General features: G+C 39.9%; 1 long non-coding RNA gene across 1 annotated transcript in view; it reads right to left on the reverse strand.

Moving 5' to 3' along the window:
• The window catches only part of LOC110350256 (uncharacterized), a 127376-nt gene extending 101804 nt beyond the window's left edge, over positions 1 to 25572 (reverse strand). The window contains exon 1 of the long non-coding RNA XR_015442434.1: positions 25284 to 25572. This is a non-coding gene — a long non-coding RNA (uncharacterized LOC110350256). The remainder of the gene's footprint in view (positions 1 to 25283) is intronic.
• Positions 25573 to 25818: the final 246 nt, after the last annotated feature.

The following is a 25818-nucleotide window of genomic DNA, read 5'->3' on the forward strand; positions in this document are numbered from 1 at the left end:
TTAGATCTTATGAAGACAGTCACTTGTTTAACCCACCACTAATGTTCTTTTGTATGAAGACTATCACTTGAAATATAAGAATCTTCTAGTTACTGGATTAAGAGAAGGTCCTGGGAGGAGTCAAGGTAGCCCAGGAGGATGAGAAGGCAAAAATACACAAGCAGAGCCCAAAAGTTTCAATATTTTAATAGCCAGGGAGACTGTCCACATGTTTACCTGCTGACAATAAGCCCTGAGTGAAGCAACTTGACTACAGACATACCAAGAAGTTGGGCAACTGGGAGTGGAGTGCACATTTGCCTGACTTAGAGAAGGAGTACAGCCGATGTGGGCCCAGGTTTCCGTTTGCAGAGGGGAAAAAAGCCACACACTCTGCAAAAGGTATGGACTTAAGAGATAAGTGGCATGGAAGGCTTCATGACATGCTAACTGGGGGAGGTTTTTGTCTTTCTTGGTTGAGGGACACCTTTAAGAGCCTGGCAAAAATCATGTGTACTCTTCCACCAGACCAAACAAACAAACAAACAGGCACAAAATATTTCAAGAGCATTTCAAGTCCTGAAGCGTCTCAGTAGATCCTAGATTAAGCCATAAGATAACAAGCACTACTTAAACTATGTGGATTGTGATTTTTTGGCACTTTCAGAAAGAATTTTCAAATTTTAGAAAATTCCCCAGAAAGAGTTTCTTGTTATCAATCTCCCCCTAGCAAGTCTCATATTAGGTCTACAGTTGCAGCCATTCCAATAGCCCCAAGTGGCCCAAAGGATTCCAGACATTAATTCATGATTAGATCTGGTAGATTTCTTCTGACTCCCATTTAAACCACAGATTCTGCTCAGACAAACTAAGTCAATCAATGCCACAGAGAGGTTATCACAAATTAGAAATTGCCTGGGACCAAGGAACATAATGAATTGCTTAACTGATCTTATCAGAAGGACTGAAGCATTAGCAACAATAACAGTGGCAAGGATCCATGCTCCAAATAGAGGTCTTTTCCATCCGGGACCTATTATTTAAAAAGCTGTTGTTTGGGGAGGCCAGCAGGACAGAGAAAGGAGCTCGAGGAAAACAGGTAGGCCTGATACCACATCCGTGTGCCACTCATAATTCACTGTGACTCTGGGCAAGTTAGGTTGTCTTTCAATCCTTGCTTCCCACGTATGTGTAGTGGGTGAATGTTCCTTTCCATATAAGGTTGTTGGAGTTGAAATGAGAAAGGAAGGTGCCTAGCATATATCTCTTGCCTTCATTTCCATATTTCTTGGCTCCAATCCCCTTATTATCGAGTGGCCATGTCCTCAAATAGCACAAAGACACGCATATTTAGGCAAAAAATGCTTCTTCAGTTATTTCTGTGTTCACATGCTGCCTAAGAACTGTTCATACTGGTCCAGATCATTTACCACAACTATCTCTGGAAGAAATTTTCTACATTGAAAGAAGTCCTAAGTCTTAGCTGATAGTCTCTTCAACCTGAAGTTATCAAATTATGAAACCATAGAAAAAGGTGAGAGAAAGTAAGAAGTATTCCAATTCAGCTCTAATTTTATAATGGGGAAGTGAGGCCCCGGTCACACGGATATGTAGTGACAGAGTGGGAACTGGTTTCTGGATCTCCAAATTCTCAATCCTGTTTTCCGTCTACTATATCATGTATTCTGTATTAATAAAACTAAAGTTTAAAAAATGTAGGTATCTCTTGGAATTCAATGTGATTGGATGCTATCTGTATCTGGAATATCCTTGGAAGAGAATGAACACAAAGTACCTGATATTCAGACTTTTTCAATCCCTGCCACAGTCTTTTTTAGAATAATTTTACCACCTCACAAAGAGACCCTTGTATCATTTATCTACACTTCTCATCACTCTATCCTCTCCTCCAACTCAAAGCAACCACAAATCCACTTCCTATCTCTCCAGATTTGTTTATTCTGGCCATTTCATAGAATGGGATATTAAAATATTTGTGATTTATAATATATTTAGGACTGGCCTCTTTCAGTTAGCATAATGCCTGCAGGGTTCATCCATATTATAGCAGCTATCAGTATTTTGTGACTGTTTGTGGCTAAGTAATATTTCCTTCTATGGGTATATCAAAACTGTTTATCCATTTCACTGTTGCTGGACATTTGGATTGTTCATACTTTTTGGCTCTTACAAATAATTCTGGAGTGAACATTTGTATACGCGTATTTTTAGATCAATCAATTTTTGAGGTCCATTTCACACCCAAACTTCTGGAACCTAGAGACACAAACGTAAAGATAATTGTTGCTTTCAAGAAAGGCGCAATCTCATAGCACAATAAAGATCTGCTTTTGAAAAACTAAAACAATCTGCTGTGATAAATGATGGGATATGCAAAGAGAGGGGCAAAGAAGCAGACATTTGAAAGATATGTTGAATTTCAGTTAGCCTTTAGGCATAGAAGAGGAACAGTGAGTTATGGGTTCTGGAAATTACATATGCAAAGGCATAGTGGTATCAAAGAGAAGATCCTACTTAGGTAGTTGCAAATAACATAAATAATATCTCATCTTCTGTGATGCTCGCTATGTATTAGACAAGACTCTAAACACATTATGTGTGTTCACTCATTTATTTCCCACATTAGCCCTATGATAGTATATTTCCTCCATTTTAAAGATGAGGAACTTGAAGGACAGAGAATAAGTAACTGTCTGAGGCTATACAACTAATGAGATCTGTTATGGTTGTATCCAGATTTCTCCCCAAAATCTCATGTGCTCATAGTGGGGCTTTTCAGAGGTGACTGGGTCTAGGGGTGTGTGAATATGAATTAAGGATGTGTGATAACTAAATTAGTCCACTGATTGGATTAGCACAGTTCTGAGTGTTGATAATGGGAAGGCCCACCCTAGGTGTGGGTGGCACCAACCAATAGCCTGCATGGAAAATAAATTGAGGCTTGGAGGCTTGCTGCTGCTTTGCTGCTTCCTGCCTGCACTGACATGAACTGTTTCTCCTCTGCCATGCCACCCTACCTTGGAGCCAGCCAACTATGGACTAAAACCTCTACAAAGTATGAGCCCAAATAAACCTTTCCTCCTTTAACTTGTGGGTTTTGAATATTTTGTCCTAGCAATGAGAAAGTAACTAAGACAAGATCCTGCATTTAAACTAAGAAAATCTGGCTTGTAGGTTCCAAAACTTACAATCATGGAGACTGCCTCAAGTAATTCCCAAGTTGTTCTGGCTGAGTGGATCATAGGATGTGAGAAGGAACATGGCAAGAAATGACATTGAAATGGGAGGCCATGCTAAGCCATATGAAATGATTGTAATTTCAAAAGCAAAAGGGAACCATCGAAGGTTTGTGTGCGAGACAATGACACAGATGAAATTTTCATTTTAGGAAGATAAGTGGCAACAGTAGGGGGATTGATTGAAAGCAGGAAGAGACCAAAGGTTGGTTTCACTGTCAGTATCACTCAAAAGCAAACAAAGCTCCTGCCACCATTCCTATACAACATACCTATTACAGGTGTGAAATTGCAAAGACAGTATTGGTTGCACTCTCTTGCATGCAATCTTTTCAGAAAGATGCCACAGTCAAGGCTTTGGAAAGATAGTTTTTACTTCTCCCCCTCTACCTTGCCTGTCATAGAAATGAGCTTGATTCTGAATGAATCAGAGCTGAGAGTTACCCTAGATCTAACCACGCAGAAGCAAGATTTCTGAGTATACAAGACCCTTGCATATATTTTCACAAACACACTAGGGGACAGCATGATAATAAAGAGAAGGTCTGTTGCCAGAGGACTACCTGATTAGGCTTCCTCCACGAATATGTTATTAAAGTGACTGGCCTGCAGCACCTCTAGTTTGCAGAACACTCACCTCTGTATTCCTAACCTCACCCTTGAGTTTGCATTGTAGCTTCCCACTCCTGGCAGAGTCCATCTCAACTACAGAAAAAACAGGAGAGTTCCAAGGGCACTCAGGAAGAAGTGCTAATAGAAAACAGGATGTGGTGACTGTAACACCTATTCAAGGCATATAGAAAATGTGTCCTGTTGCTATACCTGTATCTTAAAAACAAGGTTGTTTTAGGCAATGTAGAGGATGATCTTTGAGTCAGCAAGAGTTCATGCTTAGTGCACGAATCCTCACAATACCTTTATGAAACTGCTGTGATCATTTCCACTGCACAGGTGGAAAAGCAGAGAGAATAAAGGACTAGTGGATTGACCTGCTGTATTCAAAATTGTGCTGGTAAAACATATGGGTCTGGGAAAATCTCACCCGATCCTCTCCTTAAATCTCTTTTTGTTTCTGTTAACATCAGGAGTATTTTCTAAGCTCCGAGATGGTGCTGACTTCAGCAACTACAACACTTGCTATGCAGGTACTTAGAGTCTTGACATCTTAGCTGGGATCATGGTAGGTGTGTAAATATCCATTGAATGAATGAATAAATACATATTGGAAATAATAACTTGATGAAGCAATTACTAAAATATAATCTATATATGTGTGTGTGTACACATACATTGTTTGTAAATATACACATACAAACGTGTATAGCTGTGTGTGTATATATGTGCAGTGAATTTTCAATGCCTTGTGTATGTTTAGAACTGAGTTACCTATTGTGGAAGATAACTAAAAAGCAATATAATGGCTAACCTTTATGATGTCCTTACTATGTGTCAAGAAGTGTTCCATTCTCTGTGAGCTCATTTTATTCCCACAACAACACCTCTTTGGGGGAGATACTTTTTTCCATTTCACTGGTGGAAAAATTGAGGCCTGGAGAATTTAAACACTTTGCTCACTCTTTTAGTGCTACTAAGTGGAAGAGTGAAGATCTGAATACAGGTATCCTGGCTGTAATCCTGAATTCTTTTTCCCCCTGAATTCTTAAATTAAAAGGTAAAGATAATTTCTGAAAGTGTGTAGTGAGAAAATTGTATGAATTATATTTATCTCAAACACAATTTGGCTTCCCTGGAGAGAAACTGGACATTTGCCCTGTAGGCCTTTGTAACCTGATTGTTTTAATTGTAACCCAAATAAAATTGGGTTGCCTTAAGGTCAGCCTGTGTCAGCACTGTGATACATCTGAAAGAGACAAAAATCTAATTACCACGTGCCTTTAAAAACACTGACAATCTCTTGAGATGATGGTGATGGAATTATATCATGAAAGATACAGAAAGGCTAATTAAAATCTAATTCACACACTGCTCTTTTGAAAATCTATCTGTCTTTTTCTCTTTTCCTCTCTCTTCTGTTCTAGCCCCCACCCCTGTGCTGCTTTATCTTTTTCTTTCCAACTTATCTGCACTCACAAGAGTGCTCCCATTCTCATTTCCACCCCTCCTTAACCTATGGAGCTGACAGAGGCCTCAGGAACCAAGTGACCATAATATTTATTTCTTTTGTGACACGGAGAAAACGGGAGTACTGGAGAATAGACCCGATATCTATATCTATCTATCTATCTATCTATCTATCTATCTATATATATATAGAGAGAGAGAGAGAGAGAGAGAGTAGTTCATATCACACCTACAAAATGCATACAGTGGGTGGTATCATGTGGATTTGGGGACCCACTTTGGGTAGGGTATTCGTAAGCATCTAAGTAGATGCTGGTGGAATGTGGAAGACATCAGGGTGTATTTCTGCCGTGGGATGCAAGATGGATCTAGTGGAAAGAGGCAGAGTGTGAGCAGAGTGTTAAGAAATTGTGAGAATAGGAAACTCAGACTCTGGATAACTTTTTCCTTGCTCGCTTTCTTTGAAAGAAACACATTTCCTATCTCTTTAAATCATAGAAGAGATTGGGCAGAAAAGAGGAAGAAGTTAGAAGTCTAAAGAGGCAAAGAAACAGGCAATATTTTCATTGAGGAGAAAAGATAAGCATGCTGCTTTGGCTTCTCACCCTGTAGGCTTGTAAATGATGCTAAGATATTTGAAAAACATTATATTTCTTTTCTCTGCTTTTCCCATCTCAGGGAGTTTGGTGGGTGGACAAAAGAAAATGAAAGCAGAAACCATCATTGTTATAAAACATTCTCCTTTCCTTATTACAGTAAGAGGCAAAGGGGATTGGTAATAGTATCTTATATCCATCTTAAAACATTGTTTGAAAGCCTACTCCTTACAGCCAACAAAATAACTTTGTTACACACTAAAACACAGGGCCTATTACATTAGGTCAGGACTCCTTTAATTTTAAGTAACTAAATTCCAACTCACAGTGTTTCTAATGAAAATGAGAATTAATTGTCTTGACTAAAAAGTCTAGGGATAGGATACCAGTCACAGCTGCTCAGCTCAGCCTTGCCTCTCCCTGCAATGGCTTTGCCTACATAGCTGTATCAATAAGGAAGCAGAGACAAGCACTTATAGGGCAGGTTTACACAGTTCCTATGGCTTGTAACCCCAATTAAAGGGACAGAGATAGTTCTGATTGGCCTGGTTTGAGTCACATATTCATCCATAAACCAATTACTATGGCCAGTGGTATAGAGAACTCAAGTAGGCTGTTGAAGTCTTATGTTTCCCTGTGAACAAAAAGAAGTGGAACATTATCATTGGCAGCCCATCAAGTAGGGGAGGGATAGTTCTCACAAAGAAATCATATGTTGAACAGAAAAAAATTCAGATATGCAACCCCTTTACCTTTAGGGAGTTTAAAGTTTAATGAAGGCAACAGCCATGCAAGTTAGTAATTACTAGGTAAACTAGTACCAAGTTCCTTGGGGACATTAGAATAAGAAGTGATTGTGCCTGGGGATGGTTTAAAAAATGAAATGGTTCAGTTTCTAGTACTGAGAAGGAAAAAGGAAAAGAAAAAATTCCAATGTGTGGGAATGGGATGGAGTTTAGAGAATAAAGTAAGAAGAGGAGTCATGGCCATTAACCAAAACTGAAAAGTCAGGAAGAGGACTGTGTTAGTCAGGTTTCTATTGTTTTGACAAGATACCTGAGAAAAACAACTTAAATGGAGAAAAGATTTTTTTGGCTCATGGTTTCAGAGGATTTATTCCATGGTTTCTTGGTTCTGTTACTTTGAGACAGTAGCAAGTTAGAACATCATAGTGAAGAGTACACAGAAAAGCATGCCGCTCACTTCATGGTGGCTGAAAAGCAAAAAGAGAGAAAGACAGGGGGGAGGGAGGGAGGGAGGGAGAGAGAGAGAGAGAGAGAGAGAGAGACCTGCATCCCAATATCCTCAAGAATAAGTGTCCAATGATGTAACTTCCTCCCACTAGGCCCCAGGCTGGAAAGATTTCACCACTCTCCCAACAGTGCCGGCCATCCACTGGGGACTAAACCTTTAATACACAATATTTGGAAGTCATTTAAGATACAAATTCTAAAAAGGAGCTCAAATGGGGACATAATAAATACTGCTTTGTGGTATGTTGAGTTTGAGGGGACAAGAGGTGATTAAAGTGGAGGTATAGTTTAACATATGTAACAGGAGAAATACATTTAGAAGATTCCTATGTATAGATGTAAATGAAACTGTAGGATAAAATAAGTCATGGAAAGCATGCTGAATGAAAAGAGAAGAGAAACAATATTTAGTCTTTGAAGAACATCAGTAGTTCAATACTTGCTGATCAACTGAATATAGAAATGAGTATCACACACACACACATACACACACACACACACACACACACACACACACACACACACACATATATATAATGTATAAATGTCCGGTAAATACAGGCCTATTAGCAAGGTAAAAACCAAATTAGAAAGGAAATAAAATAATTTGAACATGAGTTTTTTCTTTTACTTTTAAAGAGTAGACACATAACATTCCAACATACAGAGGTCTAATGAGCACTTTAACAAAATCGCTTTGGAACTATAGCTCATTCGGAAATCTGCTTATAGATGAGTGTCCATTTAAGAAGATACTTTTGATATTTCAAAGCCTGGTGCACTGGATATTTTCAGGACCTTTGGTGCCTTCCAAGTGAATCAGCATTTGAGAAATGCTCAGGCACTGGGAAGAGGCTGATTCCAGTTATTTTTTTCTTAGGTTTGGCTCAGCTGTCAGAACAGAGAAAATTCTCTTCAACTTAGCCAAACAAGAATGATATCAGGGTTATATTAAAAGCATGGTTAAGGTAAATCTTCATCATGTAGTATAATTTTAACTTGCCCTACAGTATCATCAGTCAAGTTAATTATATTTTTTTTCTCCAATCAGCTCTCACTCTCCTTTTAAAGAAATGTGCTAAATGAGTTTTCCATCTGGCCTAAAATTTCCACCATTAGAGTCACAAAATGTTAGGGCTGCATAGACCTTAGAGTTCAACTAGATTAATCTCTATATTTAGATGAAGGTATTTACATGCAGAGAGCTTAAATCAGAGCTTTCCAGTCAAATGCCTCCCAGGACCAGGTAGGTAACATCACTGAGCACAGGAAGCCTCGGATTTTTAAAATATCTAGTCTTTCACTTCTATCTCGAGACATATCCCCCTTTCTTTTCTCTTTAAATTGTGTTCCTTCTGTGTTCTGCCTCCCCTCACACATGTGCACACACACAGCACCTTCAAAAAGACATAGAAACAATATGACTTCTAACAGCTGGAAAAAGAAACTCTCATTCTAAGAAGAATAAGAGATGGTGACTGATGCGTGGCTTCAGTGTTGAGGAGTCAGTAGGGAGCTACTTGATCAACTAAACCAGGCAAGCTCTATGAGAGTTCAGCTTCTCCCCAGCTTTAGTCAATGGTTAGCTCAAAGGACTGTGAACCCATTGCTGCCACCCCCTCCAAATGCTTCACTTCTCTTCTGCTTCATGCATTCTTCACACACCATAATTCATCTCCTGAAATTGAGCTATTGATCATTATAAAAGCACAGATAACGTTTCAAGGGTTTCCTTATTAACACTTTGAGCTTCCATTTGTTTTTCTGTTTTACTGATGGATGGAGAAAGCTCCAGATTTCTCCAGCCTAGATCATCTGGAGCACAACACTTCAATTTTGGCTCTTTCTGCTTCTCCACTTTTCTTTTGGTGCAGAGATTTTTTTTTCTGCAATAATCTCAGACATCAAACCAGACAGATTTGAAACCATGATGTAGTAGTTTCATCACAATAAATAATGGATTAAGTAACCAGAAGGGTGTGACAAGGAAGGTTTTTCCAGATTATGGTTTAATAATACATAGGAATGCCAGAAACAGTTTAATGAGTGTATTTATCTCTAAGATCATCTACTTGAAGCCAGAAGGTTATCAGTATCAATATATTGCTTGTAAGCCCCAGATAAAAAACTAGGTTTGTAAGTATATTGGTAGATTACCAGTTATTATAAATTTTAGAACGTTAAAATAACCAACTTATTATCTCACAGTTTCCATGGCTCAGGAATCTGGGCACAGCCTAGGTAGGTCTTCTGTTTTAGGGCCTCTCCCAACTGCAATCAAGGTATTAACTAAGGCTTTAGTCTCATCTCAAGGCTCAACTGGAGAAAGATTCATTTCCAAACTCTCTTCTGTAGTTTTTGGCAGGGTCCTGTCCCTGGAGGGCTGTTGGACTGAGGCCTCGGTTCCTTACTGGCTGTTGGGCAACGGTTGTCTTTGAGTCATTGCTACATGAGCCTCTCCAACATGACAATTCACTTCATCAAAGCCAAGAAGAAAAAGAATCTGTTAACAAAGGAAAGATAATCTTCTGTAACCTAACTATGGAAGTGTCCTATCAGACCTTTGCCATATTTCATTAGCTAGAAACAAGTCATTAAGTCCAGGTCACTCTCCAGAGAGAAGATTATACAAAGATATGAATTCCAACAGGTAGGAATTATTGGAAGCAATTTAGAGGACTGCCTACCACAGTATGATTGGAAATATACTTCCCACTGTATGAACTAGAACTTAACATCAGTTGTAGGAAATTTGAGCTTTTTTTCCTCCTTGAAACTGTAGGAAGGCTGACAAATGCAGTTATATAAATTCAGTTAAAACTGGCTATTGTAACAAATAAACTTCAATGTTTCACTGGTTCCACACAAACAGTGTTATTTATTGCAAACGTAAGCATGCACATGTGAGTGTTCTCAATCAGGTGAGTCTTCTTAAAATGGGAACTTAGGAATCCAGGCTCCTTCCATTTTGTTGTTCAACCGTTCTCAAAGCAGCCTCCAAGATCACTCAGGAGATTGTCTTTATTGCAGGAAATCAGAATGGAGAAAGAAGGGGAGGGATAACACATAAGAGGTTTCTATGGATCAGACGTGGACATGGTGCTCCCACTCCATTCCTATCAGCTACAATTCTCAGGTCATTTCTATCCACAAGGAAGGCTCCAAATTATGGTCTGTTTATGTGCCCAGGAGGAAGAAGAATCAGTTGGGTTAATAAGTACCCCATGTCTGCTGCAAATACTTTATCAAATTCATTCATTTAACAAACATTAATTTAAAATCTTCTATAAGTAAGATAGTGCCCTAAATGTTGGGAACATGCACATGAATGAATAAATATTTGAAAAATATTCTTATTATTGCATTTTCTTTTTTTTTCTATATTGTTCTTTAATTTTCTTTGCTTTTTTCTTTTCTTGTTGTTGGTAAATTGTCATTAACAATGGCCATCAACTCTTCCCTCTCATCCTGCATATACATTCTATGGCTTTCACTTAGAAATGAAGTATTTTCTCTGTCATCGAATCTTGTGGCATGCTTTGACCATGCTACGGAATCAATACAGTGTATTCCACAGAACTGGGCCTAGACTTTAAGAGATCTAGCACCTTCCATTTTTATGTTCTCAGAAACTTGAGACCACCATGCTATAAGGAAGTCCAAGCTAACAACAGGAAGAGACCATGTGGAAAAGAACCAAAGCAGCCACCTCCAACTCTACCAGGATCTGACTGCATGAGTGACCCTAACTAAACCATGTAGAGCTAAAGAACTATCCAGCTAAGTCCAGCCAAACAACAGAATCATTAACTGTAGTAAATCATTGCTTTAAGCCAAAACATATGTAGTGGTTTATTATATAGCAATAGATAATTGGAGATACATTCATTTCTTTTTTGCATTCTTCAATGTTCTACCACATTTCTGGTATGTTTTCCAGATAAAATTAATATAAAATTACCCCCAACTATAGGAAAATAGATGACACATATATATCAATCAGCTTTTCTGTCACTATAACAAAATAGTTGAGATAATTAATTTATGAGGAGAAAGTTTTATTTTGACCCATAGTTTTAGAGGTTCCAGTTCACAACCAAGTAGACCTATTGCTTTTAGGCCTCTGATACAAGTGCTACATCACAATGTTCGAGAGCACATGGTAGAGCAAACTGCTCACTTCATGTCCAGGAAGCAAAAGAAAAAAAATGAAGGGCCCACAGTTCCACTACCTCCTTTGGGGCATGCTCCTGATGACCTAAAACCTTTTCATTAGCCTCTACCTTCTAAATATTCTACCACCTCTCATTAGTGTCACCTTAGGACCAAACGTTCTGCAATTGGGCCTTTGGGAGGCATTCAATATCCAAGCCATAATGTATATCATAGTGTACTAATGTACATGACACAACAGGGCACCCTGAGCAATCATAGTATTTCAAGTCATTGATGCATTATGGTCAAACTATTTTCCTCCTAGAAATTGTAACCACTGATAAAATGCCAAATGAACTTTGAGTGTGAATTGATGACTTCTTAGGATATGGCCTGATACAGCCACATACTTCAGGCATGTAAATAAAATAAATGATAAGTTCTGAATTTCAAATAAAAGTTCAATGGACTTGGGAGTTAGCTCAGTGGCACTGCACCTACCTCGAAAGCATGAGGTCTTGAGTTGGATCTCCTGTACCAAAAAGAAAAAAAAAGAAAAAAGAAAGAAAGGAAGAAAAAAGAAAAAAATATGTTCCAAGTGGTACAGTCATGGTTTCATGGATTCAGAATGTCAATAGTAAAAGTGAATAGGGATTGATATGACATCTCATATCTGACAGTATGGAAGGATAAATCCCAATAGCTGCTGACATCTTCTTATCTCTGTTTTATTTATTTCTCCTACAATTAGCCTACATTTCTTACACTATCTTGAAAAAAACCAGCTATACAAGATGAAGGCTCAATTCCAAGATAAAAATTGACCATCAACCTCAGAGATGTTACCACCTCATGTCAAGTCCTATAAGCAAATGATACCCTCCTCATTTGCAAAAAGGAGAAATAGCTCATCTCCAAGGGATGAGTAGAAATGACTCTATCATTGGTTCCTGTCCAGTTTTGGCTAAGCCTTCCTTAGTTTCTTTTGTCCTTGAGTACACTGGATGGGCAATTTTCTGCCAACTATCAGCTATTTACATTGGGACAGTGAAGGGAATGTAGGAAAGAGCCAGGGCAGAATGAGCAGGCACTTTTTATTTGTTTTTCTCCCAAGACATTACACCTAACCTTCTTCCTACCCCTAATTCTCTATGCAAAGCCCAGCATCATGGAACTTCATTCCACTGTCTGTCATTTGTATGACTTTGTCTGCTCCTGAACAGATAATACCTTATGTTCTATGTCCACATAGTGACTGAGGCATCCTCATTACAGTTTATTGCCATTAGTCAACAAGACATGTCTTTGTGCTTCACAGGCGAAACAAAATTGTCTGCAGATCAAATGAGAGTCAGGCTTATTTGAGGAGGAAGAAAGCATCTGGGACAAAGGAGGAAGAGTTAGTGAGTAATTCCGCTCTAGGTGGTAACAGTGCATGCACTTAGAAGGGTCCTAGGAGCTGAGGATCAAAGAGACTTTCTGCTTAAAAGTCCAAGGGTGAGAATGTCAGCATTTGCAGTCAGATGGCATCTGAGGTGGGAATCATCTGAGCTAAACATTCAAAATTGACTTCACTACTCACATAACCAGCAGCCAAGTATTCCTCCCACATCACCCCTTTCTTCTCTGAATCTACACTTTTCTTCAGTGAATCTACACTTTTTACAGGAGGTTCAGAATCAAGGCTGGACCACAAGTAGGAAAGAATCATATCTTCAATATTCTACAAGTCAATGTAGTCAAGTACCAGCCTAGATTTAATGAAGTATAAAAAGAGTTAATCACCTCTAAATATGGAGCCATAACATGTGTTCACAGGAAGAGAAGGAATTGATGGTGACCATTTTGTGGGACAAGTATCACATGCTCTCTTTTACTCTCAGACTTGTCTTGGTTTGCAAAATAAACTGTAATCTTAGAAGTTAGGATAGCAGTTCCACTTGAGGGAAGGGAAGTGCAAGGCAGGACTATGAGGAGGCACCTGGGGTGCTGGGAATGGTCTGTTTTTGGATCTAAGTCTTGGTTACATGGGTGGATATTCACTTTGTGAAAATGCATCAAGCTGTACATTTATAATTCATCCACTTTGCCATGTGAATGTTGCACTTCAATGAAAAAGTTTTATATAAAGTGAAAAAGTAGATACAGATAAATTATAAGGGACCTATACTTATTACCCAACTCCAGGACAAGTAGTCCATTCAAAGTTGAAGGTAGAGAGAGTGATGAAGGTACTGGAACCAGTACCACCATGACCAAAGGGGAATAGGCTACTTCTTCTTCCCTTAAATTAGATGTAAGGGCTTTTAGAGACCACCTAAAGCCTGACATATAATGCTCAGAGCTAGAGGAACATAATGAGAGCCATCAGGTTCCCTCCCAGGGATGTATGAAGGTACTGTACAAGTCTAGCTGAGCAGCTGCCCTGGCAGCAGATCCTGGAGTCAGATGTGGGTCCTGGAAGTGACCAGACTTGGGCTCTGCACAGGAAGGCCGCTTATGTCAGTTGGCTACATCAAGCGGTGATCTGCACCGAAGCCAGAGACTGAGGGAGGAGTGAACCTTATCCCCCTTATCACAGGAGTACTAGTGAGAGATTCCCAGCAATGCAAATCCTGAAGGGACCATGAGAAGTACCAAAACAACAGTTAGATTTGAACCGTCTCTGTACTGGCAAGTTCCCTGTCCAGTACCAACTGTGCCCGTTTACTGAGAGGTTCTCTGTCCTGCCCTTCTCCCCATTCCTATGCACCAACCAAGGCTGGACTCAAAATGGCAGCTAGAGACTGGAGGAGGCAATGAAAGAAAGAAACAGAGGACAGAAGACATCAACTGTGCCTCTATCTTCTCCCACACACAGCACAGTCAGAATAGGCTGGTGTGGGGGATGGGAAGGTGACTGAAATTGAATAAAGATTGAAGTTTTCAGGTTTGACTAGATGGGACATTTTATTTACTGAAATTAGATTGCACTTGAGACTAAAGGGGATTGAAAACCTATGGGACCTGCCTGAGATTTCATCCAGGAGCGGGAACAAGCTATGTGAAAAATCGTGTTTGATAAGGTGATATGAAGAAGAACATATTATTTTTTCTTACATTCCCACACAATTGAGATATTGGTAAAAAAAAAGGTTATAATGCATGTCACAGGCCTTCGTTAGCTTGTGATTTCAAATAAGCTGGCAGCCCCACCTTACATTCAGTATCAGGGCACAGGCCTGTTCAATGTAACTGTCAGAATTAGTACCACTGAAAGGATTGCCCCTTCCCTCAGGTGATTTTGGGGTACCCCAAAATGCTGACTTGCCTGTGTTCTTGAAGAAGCCTCTCTACTTCTCCTGTCCACACTTCCTCATTTGCATCGTTCATGTGATGAGAATGATTGCACTGCAAATGTTACTGAGGAGCTGGGCACTGCACAGAGGCAGGAGGAACAATAATCCACACAATGTAGTCCCTTCTCCAACTGCCTTGACAGGCTGGTGGCTCCTACATCATTTTAGAGGAGGAGGAGGGTAGGTTTGGGAGATTAGATCCAGGGAGTGGATTGGAGAGGAAGGGCACACAGAGGGGGCACAGAGCGGGGGCACACAGTGCTGAGAATGCTGGAGAGGTGCTTTTTGCCTCTGTGAAGGAACGAGGAATTAATGCTTCTCTGATCAGCTCAACTCAAAACTTCCTGCAGATCTGAAGAAATTTCCTGAGGGGAAGAGTAGAAGCCACAAAATGTCATTGAAGCAGGGAGAATTTCAGTCTATTAAATAAAGGTTAGAAGGAATCCTGGCTGTTGTTAATTATAAATCACATACTACTTAAGGACTTCCAAAGTAGACACTCAGTTTTTCAAAGAAAAAATGTTAAGTGCATATAAGACCTTCCCAAACACTTGCTCAGCTACTCAGTGTATGTGCACACATACTCACAGAGGGACAAAAGGTAACTTCAAATAGAATGAAGCAATAATAATAATAAGTAGCACTTACAATATTTATTACTGTTTACCTGGCACTCTTCAAGACACATTTGTAGTAACCAATATAACTCTCACAGCAAATATATGAGATATTACTACTCCCATTTTATGGATGAGAAAAACTAAGACTCAGAAGGTGACATAACCTGATGGATGGGTTTGTGCATCATCATTGCATACACAGGACAATTCAGACACCTAATCAGAATTCCTGGTATTAAAACACTATTTTCCAGAAACAGTTTTGGAAAAAAAGTGTTTTCAGCTGTACAGGTAAAGTTTAAGAAGAAAATGATCCCAAAGCATAAAACTACAAGCCTTAAAATACGTCCATATGCACTACTGCCCCATTTCCTTCCCTGAATTTCCCATAGAGGCACAGTCTCTGACTCTGCAAAAGGCTGAGGAGGAGATGATGTGACCACATAAGCTGTCATAGCAGAGTAAGACCCTCCCATCATGCCCATTTGTCCCTGCTTCAGAGAATAAACAGAAAGTCCCCATGTGGACTCATTTTTAAAACATTTTCAAGAGGCATGCTAAAGATGTCCTGACTCATTGCTGACTGGTGGCCACCCCCAAGCCATGCTCAGCTGCTTCCTCAGCATAGCCCTAAAAGTCCCTTCATACCAGAGCAGTGACCTGCCAAATATAGCAGGAGCCCTATTTTTAAAAAGGTTCAGATGAGCTTGTCGAAGCCCGTCAACTCATGCCATCCACACAGTTTTACAATAACACAGAGCAGGCCATCAGCATGCCATCCAAATACTGTTAAGATCACATAGCAGCACCCAAGTTCGATCGCCGGTACCAAAAAAAAACAAACCAAAAAAAAAAAGACCACATAGCAGCAACAGTGCTGGTGCTAAGAGACTCTGGCTCAGCAAGGGCCTCTTCTGGCTGAGATTCTTCAAAATGTCTTCTTATATATATTATATTATTCTCATTTTTCATTGTGGCAATAATCCTGCAAGGGAGGTTTTATCATCCCCATTTTATAGATGCAAAAACAGCCTCAGAGAAGTCAACAGGCTGCCCTGTGTTCATACAACCAGTGATCCTCACAGCTCCTGAGAACATGTCATTAAATGTCACTGCAGTTCTACATCTCAAGGCCATGAAATTTGGGCCACTGAGGTTGATCAGGAGCACAGAAGGCCTAGTAGTAAATAAGCCCTATTGCCAAGTTGTTGCTCCCACACCTCTCAGTCTGGAATCAGCCTGTTGCAGGCATCAGCATGGGATTCCTCTCTGAGTTTAGGAAGGAGGCTGAAGGGTTTCAAGAGTGGAGCACAGGTTTGAATATAAATGCTAAAATAATGAAATTTATAGAAAAATGAGAACATCTTTGTGACATTTAGATAGGCAAAGATTCTTAGATTGATACAATAAAATAAAGAATGGATCATAAAAGAAAAAATAGACATAGTGGTCTACATCCAAACATAAAACTTTGGCTCTTTAGAAGACACCTTTAAGAAAATGGAAAAAGCAACCCATGAAATAGGAGAAAAATTTTTTTTTCTTTTGGTACTGGATCGAACTCGGAACCTTGTGCTTGCGAGGCAGGCAGCAGAACCACTAAGCTAAATCCCCAGCCCAGAATATGTTTACTTTGTGTAAATTTGACAAAGAACTTATATCCAGAATATAGAACTCTTAGCTTGAGTGTGGTGGCACACACCCGCAATTGCAGCACTCAGGAGGCTGAGGCAGGAGGATCATCATGAGTTTGAGGCCAGCCTGGACTACATAGTGAGTTCAAGGCCAGCTTGAACTACATAGTGAGACCCTGTCTCAAAAAAAAACCCAATAACAACAACAAAAAAACAACAACAACAACAAAACCCCAGAATATAGAACTCTTAGAATTCAATCTTAACAAAAGCAAATTCATTTCAAAACTGGGAAAAGTATTTTTAAAGTATCATTGGCCACAATCATGCAAGACAGTTCTCAGTATCATTAGTTGAAGTCCAAATTAAAGCCCTGAGTAGTAGCTATATTAGTTCTAGAAAGGCTAAAATTTAAAGATCTGACAATATCAAGTGCTGGCAAAGATACATTGGCTGAGGCAGGAGGATCTCCATGAGTTCAAGGCCAGCCTGATGTACCTAGCAAGATCCTGTCTCAAAAATCCAAAATAACAATAATAATAATGACAATACTGAATGAAGGAAACCAGACAACAGAAAAAAGAATACACACTGTAGGATTCCATTTATATAACATTTGAGTATAAGAAAGCTAATCTATAGTGCAGACCATGGGTGCCTGGGCTGGAGGTCGGGGTGGGGGTTGGCTCCAAATGAACACAAAGGAAATTAAGGCAGTGATAGAAATGTTGTATATGCTGACTGTAGTTGCCTTGGTTATTTTTCTCTCATTGATGAGACCAAATACCAGACACCCAAAGTTGAAGGTGGAGAGGTTTATTTTGGCTCACAGTTTGTAGAGGTTTCATAATCGGCTGGCTCCAAGGCAGGGTGCCACATAGCAGAGGGGCAACAGTTCATGGCAGACAGAAGGTAGCAAGGCAACAAGGGACCTTAACAGCATCCTTCTGTCCCTTATACCTTATCCGGACTACTTAGGGCAGGTAGCATTCACACCCTTAATCCTACCGCCCTTGAGCCTAGCGTTGCACCATGAATCACTTCCAGCATCACACACTCTAGATTCAGCCACTTCCGAAAAAGCCCCACTTATGACCACATGAGGCTTTGGGGGACAGCTAGACACAGCTATAACAGTAGTGGTTATGCATACCATGTGTGGATATGTAAATTTGACAAAATCCTATGACCTGAACATTTAAAATAGACGTTATACTTTATGCCTATCACACCTCAGTAAAGTTGATTTTGAGAAAACTATTTTGAGACAAGGCAGGAACTCAGAGCATAAGGAAGGAGACTTGGCAAATGGGCTACAGTAAGTGATGGAGATAGGCTAAAGGAAAGAGGTACAAGGAAAAGTCTCTGGCCCTGGGTGACAACCTGGCTCTGCCATTTGTCACTCTGAGACTGTCAGCAAGTCTCTGAGGGTTTGGACAAGGAAATTAACTCCTTTCAGCCTCTATGTTGGTCATTTTCCCATCACTGGGACAAACTATCTGACACCTAAGACTTAAAGGAGGAGGAGTTTATTTTGGCTCAGTTTCAGAAGTTTCAGTCCATGGTTGTTAGGCTCCAAGGCAGAAACAGCACGGTGGAAGGACCTAGGGGAGGAAAGCTGATCAAGTCATGGCAGTGGGGAAGCAGAGGAAGGAAGAACCTGGGAGGAGATACACTTTTCCAGCTCATGCCCCCAGGGACCTGCCTCTTTTGACAAGGCTCCACCTCCTAACATCACATTTAACTATACACTCCACTGATGAGTATAGCACCCCATGATCCAGTCACGCTCCAAAGCCCCACTTCTGAACACAGGAGGATTTTGGAAGACATTCTAGACCTAAAACATAACACCCTCGGTGTTAAAGGCAACAGTCAAGGTGGTGGATTTATTTCCAGCTGTCTCTTCCAGGGCTAACAGACCGTGACTTCTGGCTGTCCTCAGACTTGAAGACATCCAGAGTTACCAATTGATCTTTCGTCATGAAGCCTGCTGTTCCTGCTGCCTGCAGCCATCAGACCTCTTAAAGTAAGAAGGCAAGACTTCTGTGAAATATGCGGTTGGTATAAAGCATGAGCTGTACTTTTGACTTCTTGCAAAAAGATCATCTTCTCAAAGTATATATCCAGTCTCTCACAAGAAGGACAGCCTATGTTCAAACATGGAAAACTTGCATCTGTCTGCTGGTGCTGACTGTGAAAAGTCCCTATTTCAAAGGCTCCTATTAGAAGGTGGATGGTATTTAGCCACTTGTTCATTCATTCATTCATTCATCCCTCATTCATTCACTGAAGCACACATCTCCTTGCTTCGCTTCCCATGGTCAACACGCATACCCAGCTGGCCAGGAGACCACTGCCTTTCACGGTAGGGGCCCAGGCAGTTACTAGACCATCACAGGCGTGGTAAGAGCCAGTCTCCACCCACAGTCCCTGGACCTCTTCACCAGGTCCCTGCAAGCCCACCGTCAAGACACTCATCCCCACAGAGGTCATCCCATTCTCTTTGTCGTGCTGCTGAGGCCTGATTTGCCTGCACCAAAGAAAGCCTGAAATGTCTGAGAAGTTTTCTTCTCTTCTTAATGAATGACTACAGGTACATAATATTCCATAGGTATAATATCTAAATATGTATACATATTGTTGCCTGTGGGGGAGAATAGTGAGGTATAAGTGTCACTTTCTCTAGAGCTCCCTTCTGGGACTGAAGCAAAGTCTCCAACCCTCTGGGGGACTTGATTCAAAGAACCCTGGCTTTACTTACTCCCCTTCTTCCCCCTGCTTCTTTGCTCCTCTACTGGTTATTCCTGGAAATACTTCCTAGTAAATCACTTTCCCAGGAATCTTACCTTCAGGATCTTCTTCTCAATCTAATGTAAGACTTGTTCCAATTGTGGAACATCAATGCCCATGGAGGAGGAGCATTAGAGTCAGAGAAACCTTCTAAGGAAAGGCAGTATTTGTGTGTGCCCATGTGTACGTGTGTCAGTGTGTATATGCACCTGTCTGTGTGGTGGGTGGAGGTGGAAGAGTCAAACTGTAAGAAAAGGAAACAGCAGGGCCCCAAATCTCAGAGTCCTAAGTTGTGGTCAATTTGGGAAACAGTAAATAGTTAATTTTAGCTGGAGCACAGCACACACATGGCAGAACGTGGAACGACATTATTGAGGGTCCTAGGGTATGGAGGTCCTGAAGGTCAAGGTCACATTAAGACTTTTAAGGAAATAGTAAGCTATTGTTAGTGATGAGACCAGATCTACTCTTAAGAAAGATCTCTCTGTTTACAATGGGAAGAACATGTTTGAGAAAGACAAAACAAGAGTTTGGAAGCAGTTAGGAGGCTGGCACAGACATCCGGAAAATTACTGAAAAGAGATAAATAATAAGAATGGAGTAGGAAACCATGGGTAGATTCAAGAACTATTCCAAAATCACCATCAACACTCAAGATTTGATTGATTGAATGATTCATGATACAGAGGCAGGTAAAGAAAGAGAGGAGGCAGAAATGATTCCTAGATTCAGTCACAGGTCCAATTCCTCAGGAAGATGATTCTGATTTACAGATCTGTATACAGGAAGTTTACAGGGAAGTGCACTCAGGATTGGCCCTTGGCAGGGGGGAGAGATGGAAGCAAGATAGGGCAGAGGAAGAGGTTGGACTGTGATGAGAAGAGAAAAACCAAAACAATGGTAAGCAGTCCAGTTACACAGACATCTGTAGTACTTGATTCCTTCCAGAGGTCCCCCACTAGAGCCACTAAGAAATTGACTGCTGTCAGGAATCCTGATTGTCCTGTGGAAATTCTGAGCTCCTTCATTCTCATACTGCCTGCTCTGACAAATCAAAGACCAAATGATAAGAGTTCTGGTTGTCAACTGTAGAACAGTAGTCTGGGAAATTAGGGTGCTGCTATCAGGGACCAAGATGGAAGGTGGATATTTAATCATTCATGGGTTCAGTGATGGATCTGGAAAGTATATAGAGGAGGCCAGGCCACTTGCTTTGTACTACAAGAATGCCTCAATTGAAATGTCATCCAACTAACAGAGGCAGAAGGAAAAACAAATCCTTCTGCTGTAATTTTGCACTAGGCTTTTTACATATAAATCAAGGGGTGCAAATGACATTTTCCATCAGTCATAAGTGTAAAAAGCCAAAAGATCTGCAGCTATTACTCTGCAGTACTTACCTGTTGACCATTTAAACAGCCCATCAAGTTCCTTCCAGAAAAAATGTCTCTGAGTCCAAGTTGCAAGTTCAGCCACTTGAAATGCTTGACTTGAGTGGAGCCATGAAGTCTCAAAGGCGACTTTATCAAAAAAAGGTTTCTTCAAGGTTGGGCTGCATTGGTTTTTGTGGTTGTTCCTATGGTTGTTGGGTTTGAGTTTGCTTGCTCTTTAAAATATCTCCTAGTACAAATGAATTCCCCTTGGGCAAAGAGATATCAATCTCAAGGGAGAAAGCAGGGTGCACACACATCTAAGGAAAGGTTAAGAAGAACCTGGTAACCTTGGAATAGTCTGGAAATGAGCAGTGCTAACAGCAGTCCCGTACACAGCAGATACTTGGTAAATACTTGTGTGTCGGTGGTGGCTACAGCTGACATTCTGTAGGTAAAACTCACTGTTGCCATTTCCTCACACTTGGGAAGACGAGATGGGCTGATATGGCTGACTTGTTTATAATTTCTTTACTGGATTGTGAAATCCTTTAGTGTAGAGATTGTAATCCCTATGTCCTCCTTGCCCGTGGCCTTATGTTGACCCAATCACATGCATGCATACTCTAGATTGTACACTAGATTGTTCTATTAACCATTTTTAGAGGATTTTGGTAAAAGAGGGAGGGGATCCCAGGTTAAAATAAAAGAACAGGGCTCGGCATTGTTCTATTGCCTTTCTACTGCTGAGCGATCTCAAATGAATTACCGAGTTCCTTAGAGTTAGTTTTCCAACCAGAAAATGGATAAATCACCCCTTGTTTACAAGGTGCTCTGGTAAGACAACTGAAATACAATCAAATGTTTATCAGGTGAGATCTCTCAACTAGAATAAAAATTAAACCATGACATTTTGGATAAAACTCAATATTTTGTTAGTCAAATTCCATTGAAATTATACCTAGGTACATTAACTTAATTTAAGAACTAGTGGCAAATTATATTACTATTTGACACATAACTGCTCTGCATAATTATTTAATCAGAGCTCTCCTGAAACAAATTAATTCTGATGTAACTTAATTTTTTAATTTGAAATAGTTGAAGAATATAGAAAAGTACCGAGAATAATATAACGAATACTCATACACCTGCCATCCAGCTTTATTGAACATTCGCATTTTACCATATTTTTTTTCACATATTTTCTTGAGAAATGAAATATTAGAGATCCAGATTTAGCTCCTTGCAGTGTTGTTCTTTATCATATTCCTTTCCCTCTTTTCCCAGGGTAAGAACTTAGCAAAGAAGTGATTGGTGTCCCACCTTCAGGTTTCAGCCATGCTAGCATAGTCCACCTCTAGGGCCCAGGTCATGTCTTTGCCTAAGCTGTCCACAAAACCCTCAAGAGTACATTCAAGGCAGAGACAAGAGGATTGCCACGAGTTTGAGGCCAGCCTGAGCTACATAGTGAGTTCAAGGCCAGCCTGAACTGCATAGCGAGACCCTGTCTAAATCAAAGAAACAACAAAACAAAACAAAATGAACAAATGAACAAAAACAAAAAGAAAAAGTACACTCAACCCTCACATCAAGGAAATGAGGAGAAATCAATGTCTCCAGGGGAAATGTCTACCCATAAGGACAGACCCAGTGTACAGTCATCCCTCACAGGTTCTAAGACACTCCCATATACAGACACCAAAATCTACCCATGTTCAGATTGTCTTAGTTACTTTCTCATACCTGAGACACAGTACCAACACCCACAATTTAAAAAAGGAGATGTTTATTTTGGCTCACAATTTACAGAGGTTTCAGTCTATAGTCGGAGGTCTCCAAGGCAGGTCAGAATGGCAGTGGGGCATGGTAGAGGAGGCTTGTTTATATCATGGTGGCTGGTGGGAAGGATAGAGAGGGTGAAGGGAAGAAGGAGGGAGATAGATCCTTCCAGACCACTCTCCCAGTGAGCCACCTCCTCCTACCAGGCTTCGTCTCCCAAATCACATTTAGCTATAAACTCAATAGTGGACTAATCCACTGATAAGCATCAGGCCCCCTTGATCCAATCACCTCCCTAGGCCCTACCTATGAGTGCAAGAAGTTTTGGAAGGACATCCAGATATAAACCATAAGACATAAGACATATAAAATTGCATATCATTAGTATCTAACCTATGTACACATTCCTGTACATTTCAGATCATCTCTAGATGACTTGTACTATCTAATACAATATAAGCACTATATAAATAGTGTTAGCCTTCATTATTTAAGAAATAATGACAAGAAAAAGAAGTCTGTACATGTTCCACACAGACGTGAACATCATAGGCCTAAATACATAGTATGTGAGTGAGACTTGAGGCAAACAGTACTCCAATGAGTGCTGGAGGGACTAAGGCCCTGTGTAGTGGTGGGAGGCTGTGGCAGGGTGTACCTGCACATTGCTTCATTCACCTGCATTCTGCATAGTACTAAGCACACAGAAAATTCAAATTTTGCTGTTTTGAACATTCTAGAATTGAGTATTTTTTTCTATCTAATGTTGGTTGACTCCATGGGTACAGAATCTGTTGATACCGGGCCAACTGTGTATATAAAAGTCCTTATCTTAAAGAGTTCCCAGTGGAGTTGAGCTCTTTTGCCTACAGTAGTGACCTCGATAAAACACCCTTTGATGGTTTCAATTTCTTTTCTCCCTATCCCTGCTCCCCATAAACACTGTGCACCAAAGTACTGGTCTTGTACTTGGCTGTGGGGGCACCCAATCTAAGACACGTGCTCCTACCATTTTATACTGATTATGGGCAGTCATAGTGTGATACTTTAATCACGTGTCCTTGTGTATATTCAGAAACAATCGCATTCATGTGCATGTTAAGTTTCTACAAAAATGATGCCATATTATATTTTTTCATTTGTGACTTATTTACTCATTTTGTGGTTTTCCAGCATATGAAAAACTATATTATATCCAACTCACTAAACTATATGTTAAGTCTTTCTGAATTCATAACACATTAATATCTAAAGGAACTTTTGAAATTGAAAAACCTCAGTACAGACTCAATTTTTCAATTAGGTGCAAATGTTTATATACACAGAAGACTGAGAATATTTTAGTAAAAGTTCTAATTTCTTGGGGTAAAGAATTACCTTGTGTTGAATGTGGCACTGAATATATTTGTTGTGTCCTCATAACACATTCTTGCATCAGCATAGCAGCTCTTAAGCATCATGTGATTTTACATGTATGACCTCAGTCAAAGCTCTCAACTCTATCAGACGCTGATTTATCTATTTTAAAAACATACCTAACTCACTGCATTGAATATAGTAGGCACTCAATAAACATTTGTTGGATGAATGGCAGTCTGTTTTAATCATCAGAAAATTGAGGTCCTCCCAAAGATAGAAGCTTCAAATATACACAACTCATAAGCAGTGGAGCTGGAAGTAGGATTCAGATCTGGAAGCCAAAATTTGATTTAGGGCATTTTGCAATTCATATAGTAACATGTTTTGTTGAGTAGCTTCAATAATTGGTGGTTACACTAGTAGCAGTACAGCAATTTCTGTTATTTAAGGACCAGTTCATCAAAGCAACAGAATAGGATATTTTCCCTTAACATGGAATGCTGGAAAAATTCAGAGTATTACCAAGTCTTCATGGAAAAGAAACTATTCTCTTTCTTTTTTATCTTTTAAAATTGAAATATAACTTACATATAGTAAAATGAAAAAAACTACAGTTCAGTGAAATTTTATATTTGTTCACCATCACGTCAAGATAGAGAATGGTTTTAGCAATCACAAAGTTGTCTTCATGCCTAATTTCAGTAAATATTCTCCCCCTAAAAGATAATCATTGTTGTATTTCTCTCACTACAGATTATTTTTGCTATTTGGGGACTTCATACAAATGAAATTATACAGCATCTATCTTTTGGTGCCTAACATCTTTCACTCAGTATTATGTCTATGAGACACATCAATTGTTGTTTAATAAATCCGTAATCACTACTTTTACATTGCTATATGGTACTCCATTATATGAATATATCACACTTTACTTACCATTCTACTACTGATGGACATTATAGGATGTTTCCAGTTTGGGACTATTATGAATAAAAGTTCCATGAAAATTCTTAAACATATCTTCTGGAGGATATAAAACTCCTATGAATGTTGGATACATACCCAGAGATGGATTGCTGGTTCATAGGATTGGCACAGGTTCCACTGGAATACATGCATTACTTGGAAAAAAGTGCTAAGCGTATCCTTCACCTGAAAAGGGTTTCCTTCAGCTGAAAACAGAGCAGAGCTCCTGTTGCTAAATTCTTTCTTATTAAATACCAAAGTCTTTGGTTGGAAGAGACCTTAAAGAGGCGATGATCTAATGTCCCACATGACATCTGTGTCCTTCATAATTCCATTTATAGCTGGCCAGAAGCTGGGAAACCTTCAACAAAAAAGAAGTCACTATTTCCAGAGGATATGGAGAGTCTTGTCTCCTCGTGGCTTCCACCCACTCTTCCCTTTAAATCTCCCATGCCTCCAGTAGGACCATATATATTCATTTGCCTTGGGTCTCACCCCAAAAATCCTTTTGGCACTGAGTCATAGACTAGAGTTGGCTCAGATCAGAGCTAAGTGTGTTTCCCAGTGAAGATAGATTAAGGCTTACTACAGCTTTCATCAGTATTGATGGAAATGATGTGCAAACGGAGAG

The sequence above is a fragment of the Heterocephalus glaber genome, unplaced genomic scaffold (genome assembly GCF_053883595.1).
Source record: "Heterocephalus glaber isolate CG9 unplaced genomic scaffold, H.glaber_assembly_v1.0 deba00001547, whole genome shotgun sequence".
In the NCBI taxonomy this organism is placed as follows: Eukaryota; Metazoa; Chordata; class Mammalia; order Rodentia; family Bathyergidae; genus Heterocephalus; species Heterocephalus glaber.